The sequence below is a fragment of the Lagopus leucura genome, unplaced genomic scaffold (assembly GCF_019238085.1).
Source record: "Lagopus leucura isolate 7727_CA_CO unplaced genomic scaffold, USGS_WTPT01 Super-Scaffold_810, whole genome shotgun sequence".
NCBI lineage: Eukaryota > Metazoa > Chordata > Aves > Galliformes > Phasianidae > Lagopus > Lagopus leucura.
Window position 1 is genome coordinate 4,878,589 of NW_024962261.1, and position 9,126 is coordinate 4,887,714.

Below are 9,126 nucleotides of genomic sequence, written 5' to 3' on the forward strand. Positions count from 1 at the left end.
CTTTCTTTCTTTCTTTCTTTCTTTCTTTCTTTCTTTCTTTCTTTCTTCAAAAGGGAGTTTCTTTCTCTCACTAAATGGTATTGGCAATTGTGTTTCAGTACTATTACTGACACCTACCATGCCACTAAAAATGAGATCTTTCTTTTCTACCCATTAAATTTCATTTGCTACCCACAAAGTCTGGAGAAAAAAAATGACTGTAATTCTCTCTCTAATGGTCAAGAGAAATCCAGAAATTGCCCAGTCATAATAAGAGAGTTGATTCAGGAAGAGAAAGCTTTCACAGACATATACCAAGAAAGTAAATGTAAATGTTAGGGAGTTTCTGTTTGGGGCTCATCTTTAAATTTCAGCAAGAATTAATGAGTGTGAAGCAGGCCCATGAGTTAGGTGTCCTGAACCTTCATAATTTCCTGTGTAGTTCCAAAGGCAAGAACTACAGTATCTCACTTTTTCACATTGAGTGGCGCTTACAGCCCTATTGGACATGAATGGATTATGGGACTAAATCTGAGAAATCTGTAAGGAAGTCAAAAAGAGACAGTAAAGGAGAATGGATCAGCTTTATAGTTAGAATAATGTGTGTCCAAGTGTGACTAACATTAAACTATATTTTTAATTTGCAAGCACGCTGACCAATTGTATTTACCAGATCAGAAAATCCACCAAAGCAAAATCAGTCAAAGGCTCTTACACACAAAACCCCTTCAGGCTCCAGAAAACCCTGAATTGTGAACGTTATGCTTGGAACAGCATGAAAAGTATCATTAAATTGCTTGACTTCCATATTCTTCAGGTACCTTTAGCCACTCTTCTGGCCAAGCTGTAACAATTTCACAAGTCTTGCAAAAAATAATTAGTCAAATAATCAATCAATAATTGATCAAAACCTAGAAGCACTCGAACAAATTCAGAGATTTTTAATAGAAGTGTTCTTTACGCCCAGTTTTGTATTTCCATAATAAGAGTAAGTTACAGTTAGTGAGATAAAAATGAGTTTATTAAAAGAGTATATTTCAATCTTATCAATTTAAAATAGGAGAACTCTGATGAGAGTTTTATTTTGTGTCAGCAGCCTTTTTAACTAATGAACAATTGCTCTAAGTGCAGATATGCTCCATATTATGCTCTAATTAATGCTATGCATTGTTAAAGGCAGTGGAATTAGAAGGGATATTTGGAATATACAAGAATATTTTCTTTCAGAAACTACAGCACCTTTAAGAACTTCATCTAAGACAAACTGAATACTGCAAAACATTTACATGGAGAAGTGATCAACAGAAGAAACTGAAGCAAAATCAGAATTTCTCTGGTACTGGTTTCATACAGGAGAAATTTCATTAGCAGGAAGTAAAACTACCTTGTGAAATCTGTTGTATGACAAGAGCCTGGTCAGAAAGTGAAAATGAAGCTGTTTGAATAAGCATAATTTTCATGCAGCTACTTTATTCTGCAATATGCAACCAGAGTTATTTGATGAAACAGCACACTTTATAATTTATATGTTCTTTTCTATGACTACAGAAAAAAAAAAAATCCTTACATTGCAAAGATTACAACGAAAAAAACAGAAAAACAACCGTGTTCTGTAGAAATTTTACTTCATATAATTTTCTGTCAAAATTAAGAAAAAGAAAGGGCTCTTTTCAGAAGAGGCACCTTTATTTTCAGGAACTTCAATCAAACCTTTATATTTACCTATGAGTACTTTGAACAGTGATAACATTTCTTGTATTTATATTTTTAGAACATCAAATTATTTTTAAGCACTACTGTAATCTTCTCTTTACCAGCAGATTTCTGCTGTTCATGGCATATTATGGTAGCTAGCATTTTGGAGCCATATAATAACTGTTCCTCTTTCCAGCCACCAAACTGTTATTCTTTTGGTATTGTGTGGATACAGGAATGCAAGACTGTGGACCTTAAACCAGTGATATAGAAACCCATCATTTGAAAATCAACGATGAATGTGTGCGTGTGGTTTACTGTTAAGAAGAGTCTGCATTTAAACCAGCTCTTTAAACTGTATCCTCTTTACTCAGAAAGCCCTGGCCTGTTCTGAGGCAGCTGTCCCACCTTCAGATAAATCCACCAAACAGAACAGTCTCATTTACATGCAGAGGCAAAAAAAAAAAAAAAAAAGCACGAGACTTCTAATATACAAATTAAGCCTTCCTTCATCCTATACTTTAAAATTATGCTCTGCCTGGACAATTATCAATTTAGATGTGACTGTATGCAGAACATCACATTCCACTATCCACTTGAAAGCGGAGAAATTACATGTCATGTATGAATGGATTTCCTGATTATAGATTATAAGAAAATGAAAAACAGATGGATTTTAGAGCAAGTTGGCTTTACATTTTTATTCGGTTAAAAGCCATATTTTTGCTGGAATTGAACATTTAAAAACATTACGGATATGATTTGTAACGCATAATGAAAATAAAAACAGTAGACATGCAAGTTTTAAAGGGCATATGTCACAATTTGTAAATTGAAAGCATTTTCAATTCAAAAAGTTTTCAGAGAAAATTATTTTTCCTCTTGTTGTTTGTTATACTGATTTGAAAGAGTAACAATGTTTTATACAGAAAAGAGCTTGTTTTTAGATAGAACTCACAGAGCAGCGTGTGTCATGAAACGCAGTGCCAGACTTTGTACTGGGACAAAAATGGCAGAATATATAGACAAATGCCTTCTAAGCATAGAATGCTCTTCTTGGTCATGTTCCCACATTCTGCAGCTAGGCATAAGTGCCACTGACTTTAGAGGAAATTCTGTCCAAGTAAAGACTGCATGACTAATCCCTACAAAATTGCTTAAAAAAAAAATCCAGAAAAAAATTAGCTTTATGTGCTACTAGCTAGTCAGTCAATACAAATTAAAAAACCAATATATTAGTATGCTATCTGCCCATATGGCAAATTTATGCACTAATATCTTAAATTGTCACTTCAATTTTGCAGCAATTTAAGGATAGGAGCAAGGTACAAGTTATTTGAGACAGGGTAAGGAGCAAAATTTATCTCTCCTCCTTCAAAGTTTTGTCACTGGCGTTGCAGTTGTAGCAAAGTGGTTGTAATTATTGATGTTCTCAGAGTTAGGGCAATGCTCCTCAAGGGAGCATTTAAGAAAGGAGGCTTTCCATGTGTTAAAGTAAAACAAATGAAGAGTGAACTATTTATTTCCACATCAGCAGTGTCATGATTCCAAGTCTCAAATTCTTGAAAAACTGGAAAATTTTTGCATCCTGATTTCTTGAAGACTTGATCCTGTCAAGTTCCTACTTGGTTTTTTAATTTATTATTTCAAAGATACAAAAAAATAAAAAAATATAAAATATAAAAAATATAAAATATAAAAAAAATATAAACCTCTGTCTCAGTCTCAGAAGTACTAAGAGCAAGACTCACAATCATCTTTCTTTCATTTACTTTAAAGCATTTCACTCACTGAATGGGTTGATCTTTGGGTACCTGGAATGCATACCCCCATTAATTTTAATAAGAGCCTTCAGATTTTTGAACTGTTTTTAATAAATACTGATGGTAATTTCAAGTTCTCAACAATCATTTGCTCTTACACACAAAAATTATCATAATTATTGCACTAAGAATATTCACTTTGCAGGAATATTTGCCTTCCATCTCATGGAGGATACCTGTTTCTTGGCGGGTTATGCTAAATATGTACATTACATATATGACACTGTTGTTGTCCACCAAGCTTCTCAGAAGAAATCTTAAATTTAGAATGAATCTACATAAATATGAGATTTGGCTAGGATAGGATTTAGTTTGGACTTTAAAATGTAGAAAGATAAATAAAAAAAGTAAAAAGAATCAATGCAGTAATAGGCATTTTGCTAATTTTAAATTCAGCTGTGCACTCTTCACTTGGCTTTATTTTCCTCTTCTTAGAAGAATGGTAATTGTACCTAACAGTATTTGAAAGGCAAGGAACAGGTTCCTTTTCTCTTTTTACATCTTATGTGTATAATTTCTTAACTCACACACACTGTTGGAACAGGCTATTATTTAGCACTCTAACAAAAATGATACCAACACTAATGCACTTATGCCAGGAAGCTGCACTGATTATTCACCTACACATAATTTTTTAGAAGATAACTTGAAGGTTCTGAAGTGTTGTGTGCTACTCATGTCACAGTACAAGATTTTTACTAGCGGGAAGTGGCAGAAGGAAACCAATATGCAGACAAGCTCACCCAGAAAGAAGAAAATTTTTACAGTAAAGTAGCTCTCCATTCCCACAACATTACTTTACTGTACCTTCTTAATGGAATTACTGGGAGTGAACTGAGACAAATGCAGCTTACAAAACATACTTCCACGCACCTTTTGCCACAGCTCTGGATGCCCTGCACCTGGCTGGCACCTTAGGAACCTCGTCCTCATCCCCCATCCCCAGCTCCCTGTCCCCGCAATGCTGTGGAAGCATGCTTGCCATCGTAAAGGATATGAAAACCAACTGCTTCTCTTTGTATCTCCATACTGACTACTGCCAGCCACCTTATGTGGATGAAGCAGTCAGAATTAATTTCTAACCCTGGCACAAGTGCCATCTAAAATTTGTAACACGCGTACAATCCAGTCTGCTTAGAGTATTTGCAGGTGCTCACAAATACTACTGAAAAGGACACGTGTATCCCCTCCTGCAGCAAGTAGGCTCAGATTTCCTTCAGGATAGAGAGGATCCTTCTCAGGGAGAAGCTGACAGTAATAAGAGAGCCTTGACACTACAGAAAACGCTGCAAATCACATCTCTGGAAATCTAGGGCCATCAGTCCTGAACAGAAGAAACCTGAGATACTTTTTCAGCCAAATGGAGAGATAGATGGGTTTATTTCCATGCAGGATGAAAGACCATGAGAACAGCGTTCTGAGCACTAAATTTCATGCAAATATTTTACTGCTTGGCCAAATGTGTAGCTAAGTACACTGCAAACCAACCTGATCTCTAATGCTGAGGTGATGTTTTGTTGTTATATTAAGATCCATATTTGAATGTTTCTAAAGAAGCTCTCACACTAAATATTCTGCCACTTCAGCCTATGCTAGTAGTTGACACCTTAATGTGGTACATGCAAAGATGGCACCTGGCTACAGGATTAGCCTGTGGCTGCCTATATAGGAGCAAGCAGCCTTTCAAAACATTTCTTACTGCAGTGAAGCTTCCCAAGCTGCAGGCAGATATATCAGCACAGCTCTGGACTTCCTCCTTGCAATCACTGGAACAGGGGTATCTTTATGACATGAGCAGCAAATATCTGTCTCAAGATCTGCATACACTGGGAAGGAGGAAGAGTGCTCTGCCTTCCTCAGGCTGACACGATTGTGTTTAGTCCTTTCTGCTTCCTCAACACAAAAGGAAAGCAATAGGCAGCCCAGCTCCAGATCCTGCTTGTGTTTTTTGATTTTGAAGTATTGTCAATATGCTTAATATTAGCTTCAGTGTAAAGTTCTATATTTCCTATATCTTTACCTCCAATTGTATTGTTTTACTTATTTCCAGTTTCACAATACAGTTTTGTTCAAATGAAGTTAATTGTCAGCATCCACGGTTATGTTGAAAAACAAGTTTTTCACATAATCTTGTTTATCTTGAATCTTCATATAAACAGAGAACTACTGGATAGAGACCAGAGGCAGGCTACAAAGATGATTTGGGGCCTGGAGTATCACCTTTATGAGGGAAGGCTGAGAGACCTGGGACTGTTGAGCCTGGAGAAGAGAAGGCTGAGAGGAGATCTCATCAGTGCTTACAAACACCTAACTGACGACAGTCAAGAGGATGGGACCAGTGAGAGGACTAGGGGTAACAGACACAAATTGGAACACAGGAAACACTTTTCTGTGAGGGAAACAGAACACCAGAACAGGCTGCCCAAGGAAGTTGTGGAGTCTCTACGGCAATATTCAAGACACGCCTGGATGCCTTCCTTTGTAACCTACTGTAGGCAACCTACTCTAGGAGAGAGCTGGACTGGACAATCTCCAGAGGTTCCTTCTGACTCCTGTGACTCTGTGACTCTGTGTGATAAGCAGCATAGTAGCTAAGCAGTGAATTTTAAGAGGAAAACACTTAAGAAAATTACAGAGTGCTCAGTTTTGTGCATTATAAAGACTACGCTTTCTGTAATTCAAGAAGGTGGGAACTGCTTAATGAACATCAGAGCAATATTACTGTGTTTTTTAAGACCAAACAAGACTTAGGGACCAGACAGCCACTTGAAAGTGTATTGCTATGGTGAAAGAGCTAGCCTACCTCTGCCTCTGGCACATTTTGTGAAAGTCTTGCACTAAGTGGCACAGACTTGATCACACAATACATGCAAGATGCACAAATGATATATGGACCTAACCTGTCTGAGATAACCTGCACTTAGGATAATAGCTTAATCCTTAGTTCATAAAAAAAATATATGTTTTACACTAAGCTGAAAAAATGATCCATTCTACTTCTGCCTAAGCAGAAATACACAATTACCAGTTTTTTGTTTTGTTTTGTTTTTAATGTGAGGTGTTCTAGTTTGAGAAGAAACGGAAGAACAAACTTATGCAAGAGGGAAAACCACACTGCTGGAAAATAATGTATTTTCTAACGATACATAGGAAAAATACATGAGCCTGGGAAGAGCAGAGGAGTTCACTCCTCCTGACTGCTTGCATAAGAGCAATTGACACACTGCTTGCTTGTGAAAAATCATTTGCTTATGATGAGCCCCTTGTTTTTTTGGGCATTTGAAATAAATTATAATTTCAGAGGAAATGCTTTTTTAAATAAGAAGTATTTCAGGACAACAGAAGTACCAATTTTAAAAAGAGTACATAATTTAAAAGTGTACTTTCTTGGTACCCCTAAGAAATTTTAGAAACTAATGTTTTTTTTTTTTTCTTTGCTTCTTAAGCATATAGCCACATATTATATTGACTATTTTTGCTAATGGAAAATTACTGAAATATGATGAATGCATAGTTTAAAATGTCAGAAAAATCCCAAAACTGTGTATTTTAAACACAAATGACACAGCCTTATTTTTCTAAATTCCCTATGTTGTTATTACAACCAATATACACACAAAAGGAAAGTGTTCTGCACACAGATAATACTGCTTGGATTTGTTCTGAAATTTAAGCAGATGCAAATAAAAGATCAGTAATTAACTGATCCCTGTCTCCTCTGGCATTTATTTCTCAGAAACTGTTCCAACTGTTATCAAGGGAAAAATCAGCTTGCCAGAGATTTGGAAAACAACTGGAATCTATGGCTCAAATATCTTAATTGGGGAATCATGTTAAAAGTTAAAGGGCAGAGGTCACATTAGCTTAATATCGCCAGGAACTTCTGCATGTGGCCACAGTCCCAGCTTCAGGAGGTTAAAAGCATTTCTTGCTTTACTTCTCAGAGCAATGTTGCTGCTGCATTTCAGATCCTAAAGGCATCAACTGCCTCTTTCAGGATAGACATGGAATCCAGATGTTTGCTGATGTGCAAAGCCTTTTTATATGATATGAATTGGAACAAGAATACGGATTGCAGTGTGCAACAGTAGATAGTCTGATGTTCTAAAGAGCAAGAATGCACATACAAAAATGCCATCAGCATAGAAATTCCTGTCTCATGGACGGAAAGCAAAAAAAAAAAAAAAAATTCCCACTGACTTCACAAGGAAAATGATTTTATCTAAAAATTCAAATCACTCTAGATGAATATTAGTTACTGCTTGTCATATAGGAAAAGAAGTCAATCATGCCTGTCTTTTAAGTCCCATTTATAAAAAATCACAGTTTGCATGACTCACTTAATTGTTCATTGCATGTGAACTTAGGGCTTTCTCCCTTTCAATCCTTTCAAGCTGTCTTTTTATAAATACAAATATTGAGACATTAATAATAGAGATGATGAGACAGAGAATAACTAAATAAATTACTAAGTCAACACTTACACAACCGATGGAAACAAAACACAGGCCAAATTTCCACATATTTTCAGTGACGTCTACTAAGAATGAGCTTACATGAACCTCTTTGGCAAGGTCATGTGAGCCAGCTGAAAATACACACATCTAACTTGTGCATTCAGCACTCTCTGCAATATTTTGTCTGACTTTTATGTGGACTGCACAACCATCCTTTCAAATTCACACTCAAAAGTTTCACTGTCATGAGTTTTACCTGTATGAAGAGAGTCTGAACAAGCTGTATTAAACAGATCAGTTGCCTAGGGCAGGAAAAGGACTTAGTTTTGTAAAGTCTTGTGTGTTGACTGATTACATGGACACAAAATTCATGTACTATTAGATTAACTGTTTCCTTCATAGTACATATTAGAGGATAAATTCCAGCGTTCTCACTGGGGAATCTCACATTTATCACCAATCTCATACTTGTAGGTACTTCCCATAAGACACCAACTCTTAGACCAATACAGAACTGAAAAGAATCATGTATTCTCCTCATACAGAACAAAGGCAGGAAAAGCAACTGCTACTGGCATTCAGGGAGTGGAAAAAGGGAAAAGAAAAACCGTTATGCTTTTCATTTCTTATCCCCCTCCATGACTTTAAGCCAACCTGTCAATTTGTGATTTCTTATTGTTTGGGTTTGGCACTATTGCATCATGAACTCTGTTATGAATGACTGCATGTCCTTTCTTTTGGACTGTACACTTCCTTGAACAGGAACTGTTTACTATACTTTTGTACCACATCTTGCCCAATCCTTAGGTGAGAGGTTTGTGGGCAACTGCACTTACTGAGCCAGAATGGAAGGTTTGTGACTGTCATGTTCTCAGCAGACCCAGTACCAACAGGTCACCTGTAAACTGCAGCTTGGAAATAATAGTTCAAAGCTCACTTGTTTGTTTAACTTATTCCACATTTATACTTAAGAATTATCTTCTCTTGCCTATGCCAAGCATGATTTCAGAGTGCAGTAGAGAATATTTAAGTAACTCTTCAAATTTTCATTTTTTTAGTACTAGTTTGCTTATTTATATTTAAGACTTCAAAAGACACAAATGGAATTAGGTGCCTTTGAAAACCCTTTTCTTTTCTTTTCTTTTCTTTTCTTTTCTTTTCTTTTCTTTTCT

The 9,126-nt window shown here is 36.2% G+C and overlaps 1 protein-coding gene across 14 annotated transcripts in view; it reads right to left on the minus strand.

Moving 5' to 3' along the window:
• MEF2C (myocyte enhancer factor 2C) overlaps positions 1-9,126 on the minus strand; it is a 138,676-nt gene that overhangs the window by 15,760 nt on the left and 113,790 nt on the right. The window lies entirely within an intron of this gene.